General features: G+C 55.1%; 1 protein-coding gene across 3 annotated transcripts in view; it reads right to left on the bottom strand.

Moving 5' to 3' along the window:
- bcl2l12 (BCL2 like 12) overlaps positions 1-16,860 on the bottom strand; it is a 37,943-nt gene extending 21,083 nt beyond the window's left edge. The window contains exon 1 of one of the 3 annotated variants that reach the window (XR_011348032.1): positions 15,935-16,860. The gene's annotated coding sequence lies outside the window, so the exon portion shown is untranslated. Of the gene's footprint in view, positions 1-6,110; positions 10,812-15,934 lie in introns of those variants that run through there. The other 2 variants (XR_011348033.1, XM_069908649.1) reach the window with 2 other exon arrangements.
- Positions 16,861-17,673: the final 813 nt, after the last annotated feature.

Here is a 17,673-nt window from a genome sequence, read left to right as displayed (position 1 = left end):
TAATCCCTTACTAATCACAGAGCACCAATGGCATAAGATCCACAATTCAAAGATGCCTCCCCTTGACAACACCAAATCCAGGAACAGTTGCTACCCCTCCTCCATCAAACTCCTCAACAACTCAATCAGAAGCCCTTTTTCAACTGGCATCCTGGTTAATTGGCAGTGCAGTGTCCCGGTTATAGAAGCCATTTCTGGTGTTCCCACTGGGCCACTACCTGCTTTCAAACTGACCACCAGTCACTCCCGGGTGTAGGAGAGTCAACCAACATTTTTTCTCCTGGGTCCTTTTCACACTGGGGTTAATCGGCATCCCGGTGTCAGCTGACGCCGGGGATGTGAGTAGGGGTTGAGGTCGTCAATCCCTAGTGCGATTTTGTGTGTGCTGATCGATTCGCTTTCCCCACTGGACCCTTAACCAGTAAATTGGCAGTCAATTCCTGGGACAAGGTGCCAGTGAAAAAGGGGCTAGAGACTCTTACTTGCCCATTATTTATTATTACATTTAAATTTAGACATACAGCACATCTAACGGCCCATGAGTCCATGCCATCCAATTTACACCCCATTAACCTACAACCCACGGTACGTTTTTGAAGGGTGGGAGGAAACTGGAGTCCCCTGGAGGAAACCCAGGCAGACAGGGGGAGAACATACAAACTCCTTACAGACTGTGCGGGATTTGAACCCAAGGTCACTGGCACTATAAAGGCATTGCACTTACCGCTACGGTCACCGTGCCAGTCCAATTTATTGAATATCTATTTTCTGTACTTCTTTCTTGGTTTAAATTTCTCTCTTTTCCTGTGTAGTTTTTTATGCAGTACCATTAAGTAGAAATTCTGTCTTGCATGCAGGCGCAAGAATCTCAGGGTTGACTGATGGCTTGTGTGTGCTCTGACAAGAAATCTGAACTGGGAATGATTGAATTCTGTTGCCATTGGTGTATCTTGTCATCGACAGATACTCTGATTGTAGTGTGTGACAGATTATAGATAAGATTTTGTGAGATAAATTGGGGCAGGTTTTTTTTAGTGTAGGTCACATACAAACACTTCAAAACCAAACTCATTTAAAATACTTGAGCTTTGCTCAAGCCAAACAGGCTGGCTCCGAGGGCCTTTGCAAAAGTTTTGGAGAGTGCTCAAGAGATTCACTAATGGATTGTTGTTTTGAAAAGCAACAGATGAAAGAACTCAGAGGAGTAGGTTCGGAGCTGCAGGCTGTCTGGGAGTGCTGCTTGCTGTTCCAAGAGGGTCATGTGGTTTTTTGCAAGGAGTCAAACAGTCTTTTCTCTGAGAGAGAGAGAGCGAGATCAGTTCTGCAGTTTTACAGTCACAGCAACAGCTGGGACTGGAACAGGACAAGCTGGCAAGCTTGTGGAAAAACCCCATTTGGAAGACGGGTTGTGAATGCTGAGTTCAGCCTGGTCAAAGCTCTTGTGGTTCATGCAAGAGGAGAGGACTGGCTGCCTAATATTTCACTTGAAATAAGAGAAATAAAAAGAAACTCTGTGGTGACCTGAAAGAAAGAGGTTATCATCTGGAGAACCCTGAGGGGGCAAATTTCTTCAGCAAGACACTGAAGTGGCTGATTAAAAGGAATCAGTTGTGGGTGTGCAGTGAACAACAAATCTCTCTGAAAACTGACAAGAACCTCCCTGATCAGTAACCATTTACCTTTCAAGCACCAAAGCATGGTGAACTTCATAAATGTTAAATTCTGTGCATAGTATAAGAATTGCCTGCAACCAGTGAACTTGGAAGAATGAGAAGTGAGATTGGATTGTGAACCAAAGAACTTTTCTGAACATACACACACATTACCTACACATGAGCTTAGAATTACAAGGGGGTTAAGTTAGGTTAAGCAAGTCAATAGTGATAAATTAAAGTTTGATTCTATTTTCATGTTTAAAGATAATTAAAAGCAACTTTTGTTTAAGTAACCATTTGTCTTGGTGAATATCTATTGCTGCTGGGTTTTGGGGTCCTCTGGGCTTGTAACAAGTGCAATACAGGTACTGCCCAACTTACGACCATAATTGGGACCGAAAGATCGGTCTTATCTTGAAATGGACACGTCGGAATTTTGCCCACACGCGTGGAATACTGACATCTTAAAGCAAACTTTTGAATCAAATCTCTTTTTCATCGTTGATTTGACGATAACAACTTAAAAGTTTCCTGAATTTGTCCACCAACCTTGGCGAATCTCTCCATATTCTTGTCCGTGTTCACCTTGTTAGTTAGCGTCTGTTAATTGATTCCTTTGCGCAAGTCTTCAGTTGGCGCATGCTAGAGAGTTAAGTGCCCTTAACTCTTGTGCATGTGCCAACTGATCTCAAATACATGAACCCACCGTGCCTGCGCCAACCAAAGACTCAAGCATGCGTACAGGAATCAAGATGGCTGCACCCAGTCTATAGACCCCGGGACGCTGACTAACAAGATAAATGCGCACATTTTGACTCTTACATGCCCTGTATCCCTGTTACAGTTTGTCAAACACAACAAAGTGCATAAATTTTATGTTTTTCCTTATATATTTAAAAAGAAATTCGGTTGTATGTGTGGATAGTCTCAAGTCGGGGAGTACCTGTACACAAAAGTGTTGGAGAAACTCTTCAGGTTACGCAGCATTCATAGGAAGCAAAGGGATAGACCCAACATTTCGGACCTGAGCCCTTTGTCAAGTCATCTAACATACCTGCTGCAGCAAGTAAGAATGTACATCGCCAGAAATCAATAGAACGGGCTTGTCTTCATTGGGCAGGGCACGGAGTATGAAAAGCAAGGAAGTCACGTTGCAGCTGTACAAAACATTGCCTAGGCCGCACTTGGAATACTGTGCACAATTCTGCTCGCCCCATAACAAGAGGCACAGAAGAGGCTTACCAGGGTGCTGGCTGTTTTAAGAGGGCACGAGTTAAGGGGAGAGATTGGACAAACATGGGCTTTCTCTGAAGTATCAGAGAGGAGTATAAAATCACAATGGGCGTTGATAGGGTGTAGCGTCATCCTGTCTCCCTCCAGGGTGAAAGAGGATGCAGGTTTTAGATGAGATGAGAGAAAGTTTGAGAGAGATGAGCAGGGGAAATACATTTCCACAGAGAGTGGTGGGTGCCTGGAACGGTTGGCCAGGAGTGGTCATGGAAGCAGATTCAATAAAGACAAACGAAAATGCTGGAGGAACCCAGCCGGTCTTTTCAGCGCCTATAGGAGACAAAGATGTACTGCTGACATTTCGGGCCGGAGCCCTTCTTCAAAGCGGGGGGGAGGGGGGGAAAATCAGGAAAGGCAGAAGCAGGATGATCTCAGAAAGTCTCAGAACTGGAATCCAGACCAACAAAAGGTGCTAGTGGGATGTGATAAGGGCCTAGGTAGAATTGATCGGTCTGCGCGAAAGGAGACAGGGAATGGAGAGACAGAGTTGCAGGAAATTGGGGTGGGGGGGTTGTGTGGCTTTTACAGAAGTCAGAGAAATCGCTATGAACGCCACCCGGATGGGTTCCTCCAGCATTTCCGTTTGTGTTTATTACAATCACAGCATCTGCAAACCTTTGAGTTTCAAGTAGCTTTTACAGGCGGCACGGATTGCACGTCCTCCCTATAACCTGCGTGGAATTTCCCCAGGCGCTCTGGTTTCATCCCACCCACCAAAAACGCAAGGGGTCGGTAGATTAATTGGGGCAGCACATGTTTCAATGGGCGGGGTCGGCTTCTATCATGTTGCAAATTTAAGAGCCTCTTGATTCATAGAAGTCTATGAAGGGCATAGAGGGATATCTACCAAGTACAAGCAGCAGTTTTAGTTTGACTTGGACATTATATCCAGCACAGACGTGGCTGAAGGGCCCGCACTCCACTAGATTAAAAATTTTTTTTTTTTAAAAATTTTTTAAAACATGCATCACGGTAACAGGCCTTTTCGGCCCAGGAACCTGTGCTTTTGAATTATGTCCAATTGACCTACAACCCTAGTACGTTTTGAATGGTGTGGGGGAGGGGGAGGTGGGAAATAGATGCAGACACGGGGAGAACGTACAAACCCATAAAGACGGCACGGGATTCAAACCCTGGTCACTGGCGCTGTCACAGCATTTCGCTAACCGCTACGCTGCTGCCCCATTATTCTCACGTAATGTTACATTTAGAATGTAACATACGTGAAATTCTTTACCTTTTCTCTACTGTAAGGCGGACAGAGAATTGCCACCATCCAGCGCCCCTCACGGAAACTGACAGCGCCTGGTATTCCGGGGTGGTCTCCCCTCCAAGTACTGACCAGGCCTGAGCCTGCTTAGCTTCCCAGATCAGACAAGTCTCAGTACTATTATCCATGTATGTGTGTTGACTTTATGTTTGACTGTGCCCCCTATCCAGGGCTCTGCTTAAAGTTTATGGGCCCCTTCCCTATGAAGCAGTCAAGTTTAGATGGTTTATTCCATATGTCTCTCCCACCGATTACGTAAAACGTTTAAAAAAATGATTCCAGTCTGTGCCCCCCATTTTAAATGGCTCCCCAGCAGTGGGGGGGGGGGGTATGGCGCCCGCTGAGTATGGCTGGTGTAGACAGTTAACGGCTGGCACAATTTGTGAAACATTAGACATACAGCACAGTAACAGGCCTTTTTGACCCACGAGCCCATATCGCCCAATTACACCCAATTGACCTACAACCCCCTGTAAGTTTTTTGAAGGGTGGGAGGACGCTTTTATTTTGAAGGGTGGGAGAAAACCCACGCAGACACTGGGAGGAGAACATACAAACTCCTTACAGATAGCGTGGGATTTGAACCCCCGTCACTGGTGCTATAATGGCGTTGTGCTAACCGCTACACCAACCATGCTCTGACTGAACATAATTTTTATTTATTTTCCTTTATTGCACAGTTTGTACATTGATCATTTTTAAAAAAAACTTGAGCGCCGTTTACAGTGACCATTAAGTCGAAATTCTGCCCGGCCTGCAGAGGAACGGGTTGCATGTGGTGGCCTGCATGTACTCTAACAATAAACTTTGGCATTGAACTTTGCAAGAACTCAGCAGCCTCAGGGAGAATCAGGATGGTAGGCATTTCAAGCCAAAATCCTTAGTGATGGATCCTGGCCTGAGAGAGGAAAAAAAAACAATCGACCATCTTTTCTCCTCCCAACAGATGCTGCTCGACCTGCAGAGTTTCTCCGGCATATTGTACTCAGCTTCAGAATGAAGCATCCGCAAGTCTCCTGTGTGTCATCTTCTGTGAAATATAGTTCTTAAATTCAACCAAACAATATTTTTTCATCTCTTTAGTCCCCTGGACTACAAAAGGCTTTGAGCTAAATTTAACATCTCTATGGTAACCGTTCCCAGTACTGATGCTACCTTTAAACCTCAAACCCTGAATTACAATTGTTACAATCGTCAGCTGTAACACTAGACTTAATGCAGAAAATTAATACCTCTACCCACTAGAAAAGCCACTAGACCTTATGGTTTCCAGGACATTCCAAACACATTTTATAATTTCAATCCATCCGTCAGCTTTACGCGCTTGTACGTTTTTCATGCTTGGAGAGGGTTCAGAGGATGATTCCAGGAATGAAAGGGTTACGAGGATCTTTTGGCAGCTCTTGGGCTGTGTTCGTTGGAATTTAGGAGAACGGGGGTGGGGGGATTTCATTGAAACATTTTGAATGTTGAAAAGTGTGCACAGAGTAGATGTAGAAAGGTTGTTTCCCCATGGTAAGAGAGTCCAAGAGGGCACGACTTCCAGGGTTGGATGGCATCCGCTTAAGACAAAGGTTTTCTCAGCTAGAGGGTGGCGAATTCGTTGCCGCAGGCGGCCAGCTCGCTGGGTGCATTTAAGGCAGTGATTGATAGGTTCTTGGTTAGGCAGGGCATCAAAGGTTATGGGGTGAAGGCCGGACAGTGGGGCTGGGGATGGGGGGGGGGGGGCGGGGGAATGGATCAGCAGGGCAGACTCGAAGGGCTGAATGGCCTTTTTCTGCTCCAATGTCTTGTGGTCTTTTTGAGAATTTTTCTGGTACAATAGTTAAAATAGTCATAACATGTAATTATCCGATCACATTTCAATAACACATCAATATTGATCAACTACTTACAAAGTATCGCTCCTGGGGTTTTCTGATTGATGGCCTCCAACTGTCCTTGGAGCCCTTCAAGTTTGTGCTCAGTTTGCCTCACGCTTATTCTCCCAGATTTCCTGCTTCACCATTTAAAGTTTCGAGCTTAGACGTTACTTCTTGAGCCAGAACCCATTTTCTTGGCATCTAGGCCCAGTGCTGACCCTGGGTGCTGTCTGTGTGCAGTTAGCAAGCTCTCCCCATGAGTTTCCCTCCTCCCTCCCTCCCCCCGGGGAGCTCTGCTTTCTCTCCCAAAGACGTACGGGGTTGGTGGGTTCATTGGCTACTGGAAGTGAGCACCAGTGTGAAGGTAAAAGATGGAAGCACTCACTGACTGGGAGTTGAAGGGTGGATAAATTTAGTCATACATATAGCACGGTAACAAGCTCTTGAGCCCGTGCTACCCAATTCACCTACAACCCGTGGAACGGTTTGAAGGGTGAGAGAAAAGTGGAGCACTCAGACACAGGGAGAACGTACAAACTCCTTACAGACAGTGCCAGATTTGAACTCCGGTCACCTACGCTGTAACAGCATTGTCCTAACCGCTAAGGAAGTGGTTCTCAACCTTTTTCTTTCCACTCACATTCCACCTTAAGTAATCCCTAGGTCACTGGGGCTCTGTGATTAGTAAGGGATTGCTTAAGGTGGGATGTGAGTAGAAAGAAAAAGGTTGAGAACCACTGCTCTACGCTAACAGTGCTGCCCTAAATAAAAACAGTGCTTATTGTAGGATGAGTATAAATTAGTGGTTTTCAAACGTTTCCTTTCCACCCACATCCCATTTTAAGTATTCCCTCTGCCATATGTGGTCTGTGATTAGTAAGGGATTACTTATGTGGGTGGAAAGGAAACGTTTGAAAAATCACTGTTTTAATTGTCCCTAATGGACTCATTATGTGCACGGTTTCAGAACTCCAAAGGAAATGGGCCAGTGATAATTTTTCTCAAGCAAAATATTTCAGTCACATTTGGGTCGAGAGCAGGGATTCTCAACCTTCCCCACTCACATCCCATCTTAAGCAATCTCTTACTAATCACAGAACCCCGAGGGCATAAGAATTACTTAAAGTGGGATGTGAGTGGAAAGGAAAAAGGTTGAGAACCACTGGTGTAAGTGAATGGGTGCACACCCGATGCCTGAAGGGCCTGTTTCCATGTTGTAAGCCAACAATTCTAACTTTGTGGCAATGAACGTCATTAGGTCCACACCTAATATTATGGGAGTCATAGAACTTCTTCCACATTACAATGCATTTCACCTTCAAGGCACACACGTTAAAGCTGCTAAACAAAACGAGTTGAGCTCGTTACTACATCATAGAGCATGACTGCACTGGCCCTAAACCTACTCAACAATGTAATCCATCCATACGTCACACCCACATCCATGCGCCATCTTACATCCATGCGCCTGAATCTTTTAAATGTCCCTGTTGTACCAGCCTCCACCACCATCCCTGGCAATGCATTCCAGACACCCAACTCCCTCTGTGTAAACAACCTTCCCTGATATCCCCCCCCTTATATAATCCATCATTTGACCGACTGGAAAACCCGATGGTCTGGCCTCTGCTTTTCTCTTCCCTAGAACGCAAGCCGGGAATCTGGACCCGACAGGCAGGAACTGAGCTGGAGGCCAGAGAGGGTGGGTTTGCAGCTGGTGCTTGGGATCTGGAGGGTTTGCACATTTTCTGCCAGTTCACTGAGAGCACCGCGACAGGGCACGTTCAATAACATATGAAATAAATGTGTTTGGGAGGAAACCTTGGTGCTCTGTACTAGGGGGCTGTAGGTCAATTGGGGCAGCACAGGTTGTGGGGCAAAAGGGCCTGTTACCATGCTATATGTCTAAATTTAAAAAAAAACCTTCATAAATAAATAGAACCCCCCCCTACCCCCAATTCCCTGCTAGTGGCAGGTAGTGGAGTGATTAGCGTAACACCATTACAGAGCCAGTGAACCGGGTTCAAATCCGGCGCTGTCTATAAGGAGTTTGTACGTTCTCCCCATGCCTGTGTGGGTTTCCTCTGGGGGCTCCAGTTTCCTCCCACATTCCAAACACGTATAGGCTTAGCAGCAGGTTAATTTTGGGCGGTGCAGGCTCATGGGTCAGAAGGGCCGTACTGTGTCTCTAATCTAAAACGCCTGGCTCCAAACTCCCAATGGCTGTTGGATGATCATAGTTTCACCGCCACACAAGAATGACGGGGTTAGCGTGGCCGTTAGCGCAGTGTTGTTGCAGTGCCAGCGACCGAGGCCCAAATCTGGTGCTGTCTGTACATTCTCCCCGTGGGCTCTGGTTTCCTCCTACCCTTCAAAATGTACTGGGGGGCGTAATTCAGCGGCACGGGCTCGTGGGCCAAAAGGATCTGTTACTGTTCTGGATGTCTTAATAAAAAAAATCACTCCCTTTAGTGAACCCTCAATTCATCTGGGGATTGGCTCTACAGATCCAGACAGTGTACTGCGTCCACACTGACATCAATCATTTCTGCCAAAATGCTACTTAAATTCTAGCTTCTCCCCATTCTGCAATTTGCAGAACCCCCAAAGGCATTAAGATTGCAATATCCTGTAATTATTGTTTGCAAACATTCAGTATTTAAATTAAATACAAATCACGGACGGAGGTATGTAAAAAGTCTGCAGGTGCTGTGGTCTCGTGCAGTCCACAAACGTGCTGGAAACCCTCGGCAGGCCAGAGCTTCCAATAGGAAGTAAAAGGGCAGTCGACAATTCGAGCCTGAGCCCTTGGTCAGGAGTGTTAAAAATCAGGCAGACCCGAAAAAGTTGGGGGGGGTGGTGGAGTGGGAGGAACAGTGGCTGGCAGGTGGATACGGGTAGAAAGGTGAGTGGTTAAAAGGGGGAGAGGGCTGAGAAGGTTAGAGAAGGTAGAGGAAGGGAAGCAGAGGGAAAGTGAGAGACCCAGGGTGGGGGGGAGAGAGGGGGTAAAACATTGATGCCGTCTGATTGGAAGCTGCCAAGACGGAATATAAGGTGTTGGCGTGTCGTCTCCCCTTCCCACTCTCGTCTCTGCGAAGGGTCCCGACCCGAAACGTTGTCTGGCATCTCTCTCCATGGACGTATTGAGCCCCTCCAGCTTCTCCAGGTCACAGTCAGGAGGTCGCACAGCACACTTCAGATAGCAGCAGTAAAGCTGACTTTCTCCACCACTGGGGGTTCAGCAGAAGCACAGCTTCCGCAGACTTTCACGTTATATGGGTCGACTTGTGTGATTGTGGGTTCTTCCCTCAATGTGCAACTCTTGAAAATCTCTCCGAGTGCTGAATTTAAACAATTAGAACCGCAGCACAGGACAGGCCTTTCGGCCCTCGATGTCGTGCCAACCTCCCGAGACAAAATCTAAACCACCTCGTAACCCTGATTATCCCTTCGCCTGTGTGTCTGTCTTTTAAATGCTCCAAATGCAGTGATTCTCAACCTTTTTCTTTCCACTTTAAGTATTCCCTGTGCCATAGGTGCTCTGTGATTAGAAAGGGATTGCTTAAGGTGGGATGTGAACGGAAAGAAAAAGTTTGAAAACCACTGCTTTAATCATCCCTAATTGACTCGTTATGTGCACGGTTTCACAACTCCAAAGGAAATGGGCCAATGACAATTTTTCTCAAGCAAAATATTTCAATAACAATTGAGTCTAGAGCAGTAATTCTCAACCTTCCCTTCCCACTCACATCCCCCCTTAAGTAATCCCTTACTAATCACAGAGCACCGATGGCTTAGGGATTACTTAAAGTGTTATGTGAGTGGAAAGAAAAAGGTTGAAAACCACTGCCCTAATGTTTCAGCCTCCACCACCATCCCTGGCAAGGCATTTAAGGCATCTGCAATTCTCTGTTTAAAAAAAACCTTAACCCTGACATCTCCCCTAAACTTCCTCCATTCACCTTCTCCAGATGTCCTCACCCTGCGAAAAAGGTGTCTACCTGATATATCTCTCTCAGAATCTTGTACACCTCTATTCATTCTCCTCTCATCCTTCTTACTCCAAAGAGAAAAGACCCTGCTCTACTAGTGTTATTTTCCAATCCAGGCAACATCCTCTGCATCCTCTCCACAGCTTCCACATCCTTCCTGTACTGAGCTGACCAGAATTGAACACAATATTCTAAATGTTGAGATATTCCTCACCTTTTTATCCTTAATTCACAACACTACCTGATTTAGCAATACTGGCAATAAGATTGCCTTCCTCCTTCTATAGTCTGCCACCTTTAACTGTCCTGTGTCCTTTCCTGGTACACTGATCATCTTGTCTGATTTGAGGACCCAGATACTATGCATTTTTTAACCCCCTGCAGTTCTCATCTCACTGATCCACCCTTCACATTCACTGCCCACCATCAATGCTGATGTATGCCAGGAACCCATTCTCGCACTTCACTGGGGTTTGGGTGGGGGCATGAAAGGAGAGGAAAGTTGGGGGGAGGGGGAAGAGAATAGAACTGAGGGTGGTGGGAAAGAGATGGAAGGATGGGGAAGGACCCAAGATGGCATGGGAAGGGGGAGGGGACAGGAAGAGACAAACGGGAGCAGTGCAGGGAGGGACCACATGAGACTCAGACTGGGGGCTGAATATAGAGATCCAGTGTGTGGATGGGTGAGCATGAGTGAGAGTGTGAGTGAGGGGGTCTGTGTATGAGGGGGTCCGCGTGAGGGAGAGGGGGTCCGCGTGAGGGAGAGGGGGTCCGCGTGAGGGAGAGGGGGTCCGCGTGAGGGAGAGGGGGTCCGCGTGAGGGAGAGGGGGTCCGCGTGAGGGAGAGGGGGTCCGCGTGAGGGAGAGGGGGTCCGCGTGAGGGAGAGGGGGTCCGCGTGAGGGAGAGGGGGTCCGCGTGAGGGAGAGGGGGTCCGCGTGAGGGAGAGGGGGTCCGCGTGAGGGAGAGGGGGTCCGCGTGAGGGAGAGGGGGTCCGCGTGAGGGAGAGGGGGTCCGCGTGAGGGAGAGGGGGTCCGCGTGAGGGAGAGGGGGTCCGCGTGAGGGAGAGGGGGTCCGCGTGAGGGAGAGGGGGTCCGCGTGAGGGAGAGGGGGACCGCGTGAGGGAGAGGGGGTCCGCGTGAGGGAGAGGGGGTCCGCGTGAGGGAGAGGGGGTCCGCGTGAGGGAGAGGGGGTCCGCGTGAGGGAGAGGGGGTCCGCGTGAGGGAGAGGGGGTCCGCGTGAGGGAGAGGGGGTCCGCGTGAGGGAGAGGGGGTCCGCGTGAGGGAGAGGGGGTCCGCGTGAGGGAGAGGGGGTCCGCGTGAGGGAGAGGGGGTCCGCGTGAGGGAGAGGGGGTCCGCGTGAGGGAGAGGGGGTCCGCGTGAGGGAGAGGGGGTCCGCGTGAGGGAGAGGGGGTCCGCGTGAGGGAGAGGGGGTCCGCGTGAGGGAGAGGGGGTCCGCGTGAGGGAGAGGGGGTCCGCGTGAGGGAGAGGGGGTCCGCGTGAGGGAGAGGGGGTCCGCGTGAGGGAGAGGGGGTCCGCGTGAGGGAGAGGGGGTCCGCGTGAGGGAGAGGGGGTCCGCGTGAGGGAGAGGGGGTCCGCGTGAGGGAGAGGGGGTCCGCGTGAGGGAGAGGGGGTCCGCGTGAGGGAGAGGGGGTCCGCGTGAGGGAGAGGGGGTCCGCGTGAGGGAGAGGGGGTCCGCGTGAGGGAGAGGGGGTCCGCGTGAGGGAGAGGGGGTCCGCGTGAGGGAGAGGGGGTCCGCGTGAGGGAGAGGGGGTCCGCGTGAGGGAGAGGGGGTCCGCGTGAGGGAGAGGGGGTCCGCGTGAGGGAGAGGGGGTCCGCGTGAGGGAGAGGGGGTCCGCGTGAGGGAGAGGGGGTCCGCGTGAGGGAGAGGGGGTCCGCGTGAGGGAGAGGGGGTCCGCGTGAGGGAGAGGGGGTCCGCGTGAGGGACAGGGGGTCCGCGTGAGGGACAGGGGGTCCGCGTGAGGGACAGGGGGTCCGCGTGAGGGACAGGGGGTCCGCGTGAGGGACAGGGGGTCCGCGTGAGGGACAGGGGGTCCGCGTGAGGGACAGGGGGTCCGCGTGAGGGACAGGGGGTCCGCGTGAGGGACAGGGGGTCCGCGTGAGGGACAGGGGGTCCGCGTGAGGGACAGGGGGTCCGCGTGAGGGACAGGGGGTCCGCGTGAGGGACAGGGGGTCCGCGTGAGGGACAGGGGGTCCGCGTGAGGGACAGGGGGTCCGCGTGAGGGACAGGGGGTCCGCGTGAGGGACAGGGGGTCCGCGTGAGGGACAGGGGGTCCGCGTGAGGGACAGGGGGTCCGCGTGAGGGAGGGTCCGTGGGCGGGTGAGGGAGGGTGAGTGGGCGGGTGAGTGGGCGTCTGAGTGGGCGGGTGAGTGGGCGTCTGAGTGGGCGGGTGAGTGGGCGTCTGAGTGGGCGGGTGAGTGGGCGTCTGAGTGGGCGGGTGAGTGGGCGTCTGAGTGGGCGGGTGAGTGGGCGTCTGAGTGGGCGGGTGAGTGGGCGTCTGAGTGGGCGGGTGAGTGGGCGTCTGAGGGCGGGTGAGTGGGCGTCTGAGGGCGGGTGAGTGGGCGTCTGAGGGCGGGTGAGTGGGCGTCTGAGGGCGGGTGAGTGGGCGTCTGAGGGCGGGTGAGTGGGCGTCTGAGGGCGGGTGAGTGGGCGTCTGAGGGCGGGTGAGTGGGCGTCTGAGGGCGGGTGAGTGGGCGTCTGAGGGCGGGTGAGTGGGCGTCTGAGGGCGGGTGAGTGGGCGTCTGAGGGCGGGTGAGTGGGCGTCTGAGGGCGGGTGAGTGGGCGTCTGAGGGCGGGTGAGTGGGCGTCTGAGGGCGGGTGAGTGGGCGTCTGAGGGCGGGTGAGTGGGCGTCTGAGGGCGGGTGAGTGGGCGTCTGAGGGCGGGTGAGTGGGCGTCTGAGGGCGGGTGAGTGGGCGTCTGAGGGCGGGTGAGTGGGCGTCTGAGGGCGGGTGAGTGGGCGTCTGAGGGCGGGTGAGTGGGCGTCTGAGGGCGGGTGAGTGGGCGTCTGAGGGCGGGTGAGTGGGCGTCTGAGGGCGGGTGAGTGGGCGTCTGAGGGCGGGTGAGTGGGCGTGTGAGGGCGGGTGAGTGGGCGTGTGAGGGCGGGTGAGTGGGCGTGTGAGGGCGGGTGGGCCTGGGCGTGGGGGCGGGTGGGCCTGGGCGTGGGGGCGAGTGGGCCTGGGCGTGGGGGCGAGTGGGCCTGGGCGTGGGGGCGAGTGGGCCTGGGCGTGGGGGCGAGTGGGCCTGGGCGTGGGGGCGAGTGGGCCTGGGCGTGGGGGCGAGTGGGCCTGGGCGTGGGGGCGAGTGGGCCTGGGCGTGGGGGCGAGTGGGCCTGGGCGTGGGGGCGAGTGGGCCTGGGCGTGGGGGCGAGTGGGCCTGGGCGTGGGGGCGAGTGGGCCTGGGCGTGGGGGCGAGTGGGCCTGGGCGTGGGGGCGAGTGGGCCTGGGCGTGGGGGCGAGTGGGCCTGGGCGTGGGGGCGAGTGGGCCTGGGCGTGGGGGCGAGTGGGCCTGGGCGTGGGGGCGAGTGGGCCTGGGCGTGGGGGCGAGTGGGCCTGGGCGTGGGGGCGAGTGGGCCTGGGCGTGGGGGCGAGTGGGCCTGGGCGTGGGGGCGAGTGGGCCTGGGCGTGGGGGCGAGTGGGCCTGGGCGTGGGGGCGAGTGGGCCTGGGCGTGGGGGCGAGTGGGCCTGGGCGTGGGGGCGAGTGGGCCTGGGCGTGGGGGCGAGTGGGCCTGGGCGTGGGGGCGAGTGGGCCTGGGCGTGGGGGCGAGTGGGCCTGGGCGTGGGGGCGAGTGGGCCTGGGCGTGGGGGCGAGTGGGCCTGGGCGTGGGGGCGAGTGGGCCTGGGCGTGGGGGCGAGTGGGCCTGGGCGTGGGGGCGAGTGGGCCTGGGCGTGGGGGCGAGTGGGCCTGGGCGTGGGGGCGAGTGGGCCTGGGCGTGGGGGCGAGTGGGCCTGGGCGTGGGGGCGAGTGGGCCTGGGCGTGGGGGCGAGTGGGCCTGGGCGTGGGGGCGAGTGGGCCTGGGCGTGGGGGCGAGTGGGCCTGGGCGTGGGGGCGAGTGGGCCTGGGCGTGGGGGCGAGTGGGCCTGGGCGTGGGGGCGAGTGGGCCTGGGCGTGGGGGCGAGTGGGCCTGGGCGTGGGGGCGAGTGGGCCTGGGCGTGGGGGCGAGTGGGCCTGGGCGTGGGGGCGAGTGGGCCTGGGCGTGGGGGCGAGTGGGCCTGGGCGTGGGGGCGAGTGGGCCTGGGCGTGGGGGCGAGTGGGCCTGGGCGTGGGGGCGAGTGGGCCTGGGCGTGGGGGCGAGTGGGCCTGGGCGTGGGGGCGAGTGGGCCTGGGCGTGGGGGCGAGTGGGCCTGGGCGTGGGGGCGAGTGGGCCTGGGCGTGGGGGCGAGTGGGCCTGGGCGTGGGGGCGAGTGGGCCTGGGCGTGGGGGCGAGTGGGCCTGGGCGTGGGGGCGAGTGGGCCTGGGCGTGGGGGCGAGTGGGCCTGGGCGTGGGGGCGAGTGGGCCTGGGCGTGGGGGCGAGTGGGCCTGGGCGTGGGGGCGAGTGGGCCTGGGCGTGGGGGCGAGTGGGCCTGGGCGTGGGGGCGAGTGGGCCTGGGCGTGGGGGCGAGTGGGCCTGGGCGTGGGGGCGAGTGGGCCTGGGCGTGGGGGCGAGTGGGCCTGGGCGTGGGGGCGAGTGGGCCTGGGCGTGGGGGCGAGTGGGCCTGGGCGTGGGGGCGAGTGGGCCTGGGCGTGGGTCGAGTGGGCCTGGGCGTGGGGGCGAGTGGGCCTGGGCGTGGGGGCGAGTGGGCCTGGGCTTGGGGGCGAGTGGGCCTGGGCGTGGGGGTGAGTGGGCCTGGGCGTGGGGGTGAGTGGGCCTGGGGGTGGGGGTGAGTGGGCCTGGGGGTGGGTGGGGGTGAGTGGACCTGTGCGAGGGGGTGAGTGGGCCTGGGCGTGGGGGTGAGTGGGCCTGGGGGTGGGGGTGAGTGGGCCTGGGGGTGGGGGTGAGTGGGCCTGGGGGTGGGTGGGGGTGAGTGGACCTGTGCGAGGGGGTGAGTGGGCCTGGGCGTGGGGGTGAGTGAGCCTGTGCGTCGGGTGAGTGAGCCTGTGCGTCGGGTGAGTGAGCCTGTGTGTCGGGTGAGTGAGCCTGTGTGTCGGGTGAGTGAGCCTGTGTGTGGGGGTGAGTGAGCCTATGGGGTGAGTGAGCCTGTGTGGGGGTGAGTGAGCCTGTGTGTGGGGGTGAGTGAGCCTGTGTGTGGGGGTGAGTGAGCCTGTGTGTGGGGGTGAGTGAGCCTGTGTGTGGGGGTGAGTGAGCCTGTGTGTGGGGTGAGTGAGCCTGTGTGTGGGGGTGAGTGAGCCTGTGTGTGGGGGTGAGTGAGCCTGTGTGTGGGGGTGAGTGAGCCTGTGTGTGGGGGTGAGTGAGCCTGTGTGTGGGGGTGAGTGAGCCTGTGTGTGGGGGTGAGTGAGCCTGTGTGTGGGGGTGAGTGAGCCTGTGTGTGGGGGTGAGTGAGCCTGTGTGTGGGGTGAGTGAGCCTGTGTGTGGGGTGAGTGAGCCTGTGTGTGGGGTGAGTGAGCCTGTGTGTGGGGGTGAGTGAGCCTGTGTGTGGGGGTGAGTGAGCCTGTGTGTGGGGGTGAGTGAGCCTGTGTGTGGGGGTGAGTGAGCCTGTGTGTGGGGGTGAGTGAGCCTGTGTGTAGGAATGAACGAGTCGAGAGGACGAGATTGAATGCCGGTGTGTGAGGGGGGAGGAGAAAGTTTAAGCGGAACTCGTGGAGGGGCGACCGAAAGACAAAGGGAGGAGTGCCCCGGGTCGCTGCCCCAGAGGAGACGGCCGGGGGAGGAGGGGGGGTGGGGGGGGAAGGGGCGAAGCCCCTCACTCACCGGGAAGTCCCGATCCGCCACCAGCGACTCGCCGCAACTCGCAACCAACTTCGCTACAGTGAAACTGACACAGTGGGTGGCGCATGCGCAGAACCCCCCCTTCCTGCTTGTTTCGAAGGGGGTGGAAGTTCGGACCTGTTGTTCGCCGACAGAATAACGCCCTCGGGGAATTCAATTTCTGGAAAGAATTTAATTCAGCTTTGTCTCCTGAAATTGCAACTCATCTGTCATGGTCTGGTGTTTTTGCTGGGTTGTGCACAAACGTCCTGGAGAAACTCAGCAGGTCCCAGCAGTGACCAGAAGAGGCAAAGATGTATATAACCTGTCAGGTCCCAAACAGTGATTATCTATCTTTGCCTCCCATGGTCACTGAGTTTCTCCAGTACGTTTGTGTATTAACTGCAAATCACAGACTTTCTGTCTAAACCAGGGAGACGAGGTCCCATCTCAGGGGGCAATTAATTTCTTCAAATAAATTGAATCTGTGGTGCACTGTTAGCCAGAATCAGACACACACAAAGATAAAGACTGTACAACAGGCTCTAATCCACAAAGACTTCCACAGAGGCAGGCTGGCTGTGGCTGCAGCGACTCTTGAGTGAGGCCCCAGGAGGCCGGCCATGGCGCAGGCTTATATCCTGGAGGGTGATTGACACCCGACCGGGTGGGGCTTGATCCCTTCAGGCCGACTGATTGGCGGCGGGCTAGGGGTTGTCCTATCCCCCTTACACTCCTGCAGGGTACAGAGGTTGCCCCCTGCAGTCGGCTGGCGGTGTACCACCACAGAATCAAAAAGCCGCAGAGGGGCAGGAAATGTGCCTTCCCCCCATCAAACGTTCGCTTTCTGTGACCCACAGCAATGTCATCGTCTCCCATTGCAGAACTAGAATTCACCGCCACGAGCAAACCGTGAAATTTGCTGTTTCGCGGCAGCGATCAGGACCGGGGCTCGAATCTCGCGCTGTCTGTAAGGAGTACATCCTCCCTGTGTCCGGTGTCCTTCCACTGTTGCTGGGGGGGGGGGGGGGGTGGGCTGATGGCCTGTTACTGTGCTGTATGTTTAATTTTTAAAAAAATTCTGGCTATTCATTACATTTTCAAAATAAATAAACAGCGCAAACAATAGGAGAGAGTAAGGTTGGGTCTGTGGTTCACTGTTCACTCAGAAATCTGATGATGGAGGGGAAGAAAATGTCCTTGTACTGCTGGGTGTTTGTCTTCAGGCTCCTGTCCCTCCTTCCCCAAGCTGGCAGCGTGAAGGGGCATGGCCTGGCTGGTGGGGGTGGTCCTTGAGGATTAGAGGCTGCTATCTTGAGTCATCACCTCTTGCAGATGTCTTTCATGGAGTGGAGACTGATGCCGATGATGGCACTGGCTGTTGTACGTGGATTGTGGAGGAACACGTGGCCTCTCTATCTGGAATATTGTGGATTGCGGAGGGTCACGTGACCTCCCTGTCTGAAACTTATTTGGAAGTCGCCTCACCTGCCAATCAAGGTTGGACTCCATTAGTACACTCTCTGTTAGCACATTTAAATCACTCAGTGTCATCACTGGTCAGAAATTCAGCTCAGAACAGTGTAAAACATCGATGTACACCACATCTCTCTCTGTGCTTTGTGGTCTTACCCTCAGATATTGCTCTACGCCATGTCACTACTGTGGACATCAATGGAGGAGTCGCAGGTAAGGTGTGCACTACATTGAAGCTGAGCTGTAGTACTGTGAATGATCTGTGC

The sequence above is a fragment of the Narcine bancroftii genome, chromosome 13 (assembly GCF_036971445.1).
Source record: "Narcine bancroftii isolate sNarBan1 chromosome 13, sNarBan1.hap1, whole genome shotgun sequence".
NCBI classification, from domain to species: domain Eukaryota; kingdom Metazoa; phylum Chordata; class Chondrichthyes; order Torpediniformes; family Narcinidae; genus Narcine; species Narcine bancroftii.
Note: the sequence above shows the minus strand (reverse complement) of the source record. Positions and strands in the feature narration are given on the sequence as shown.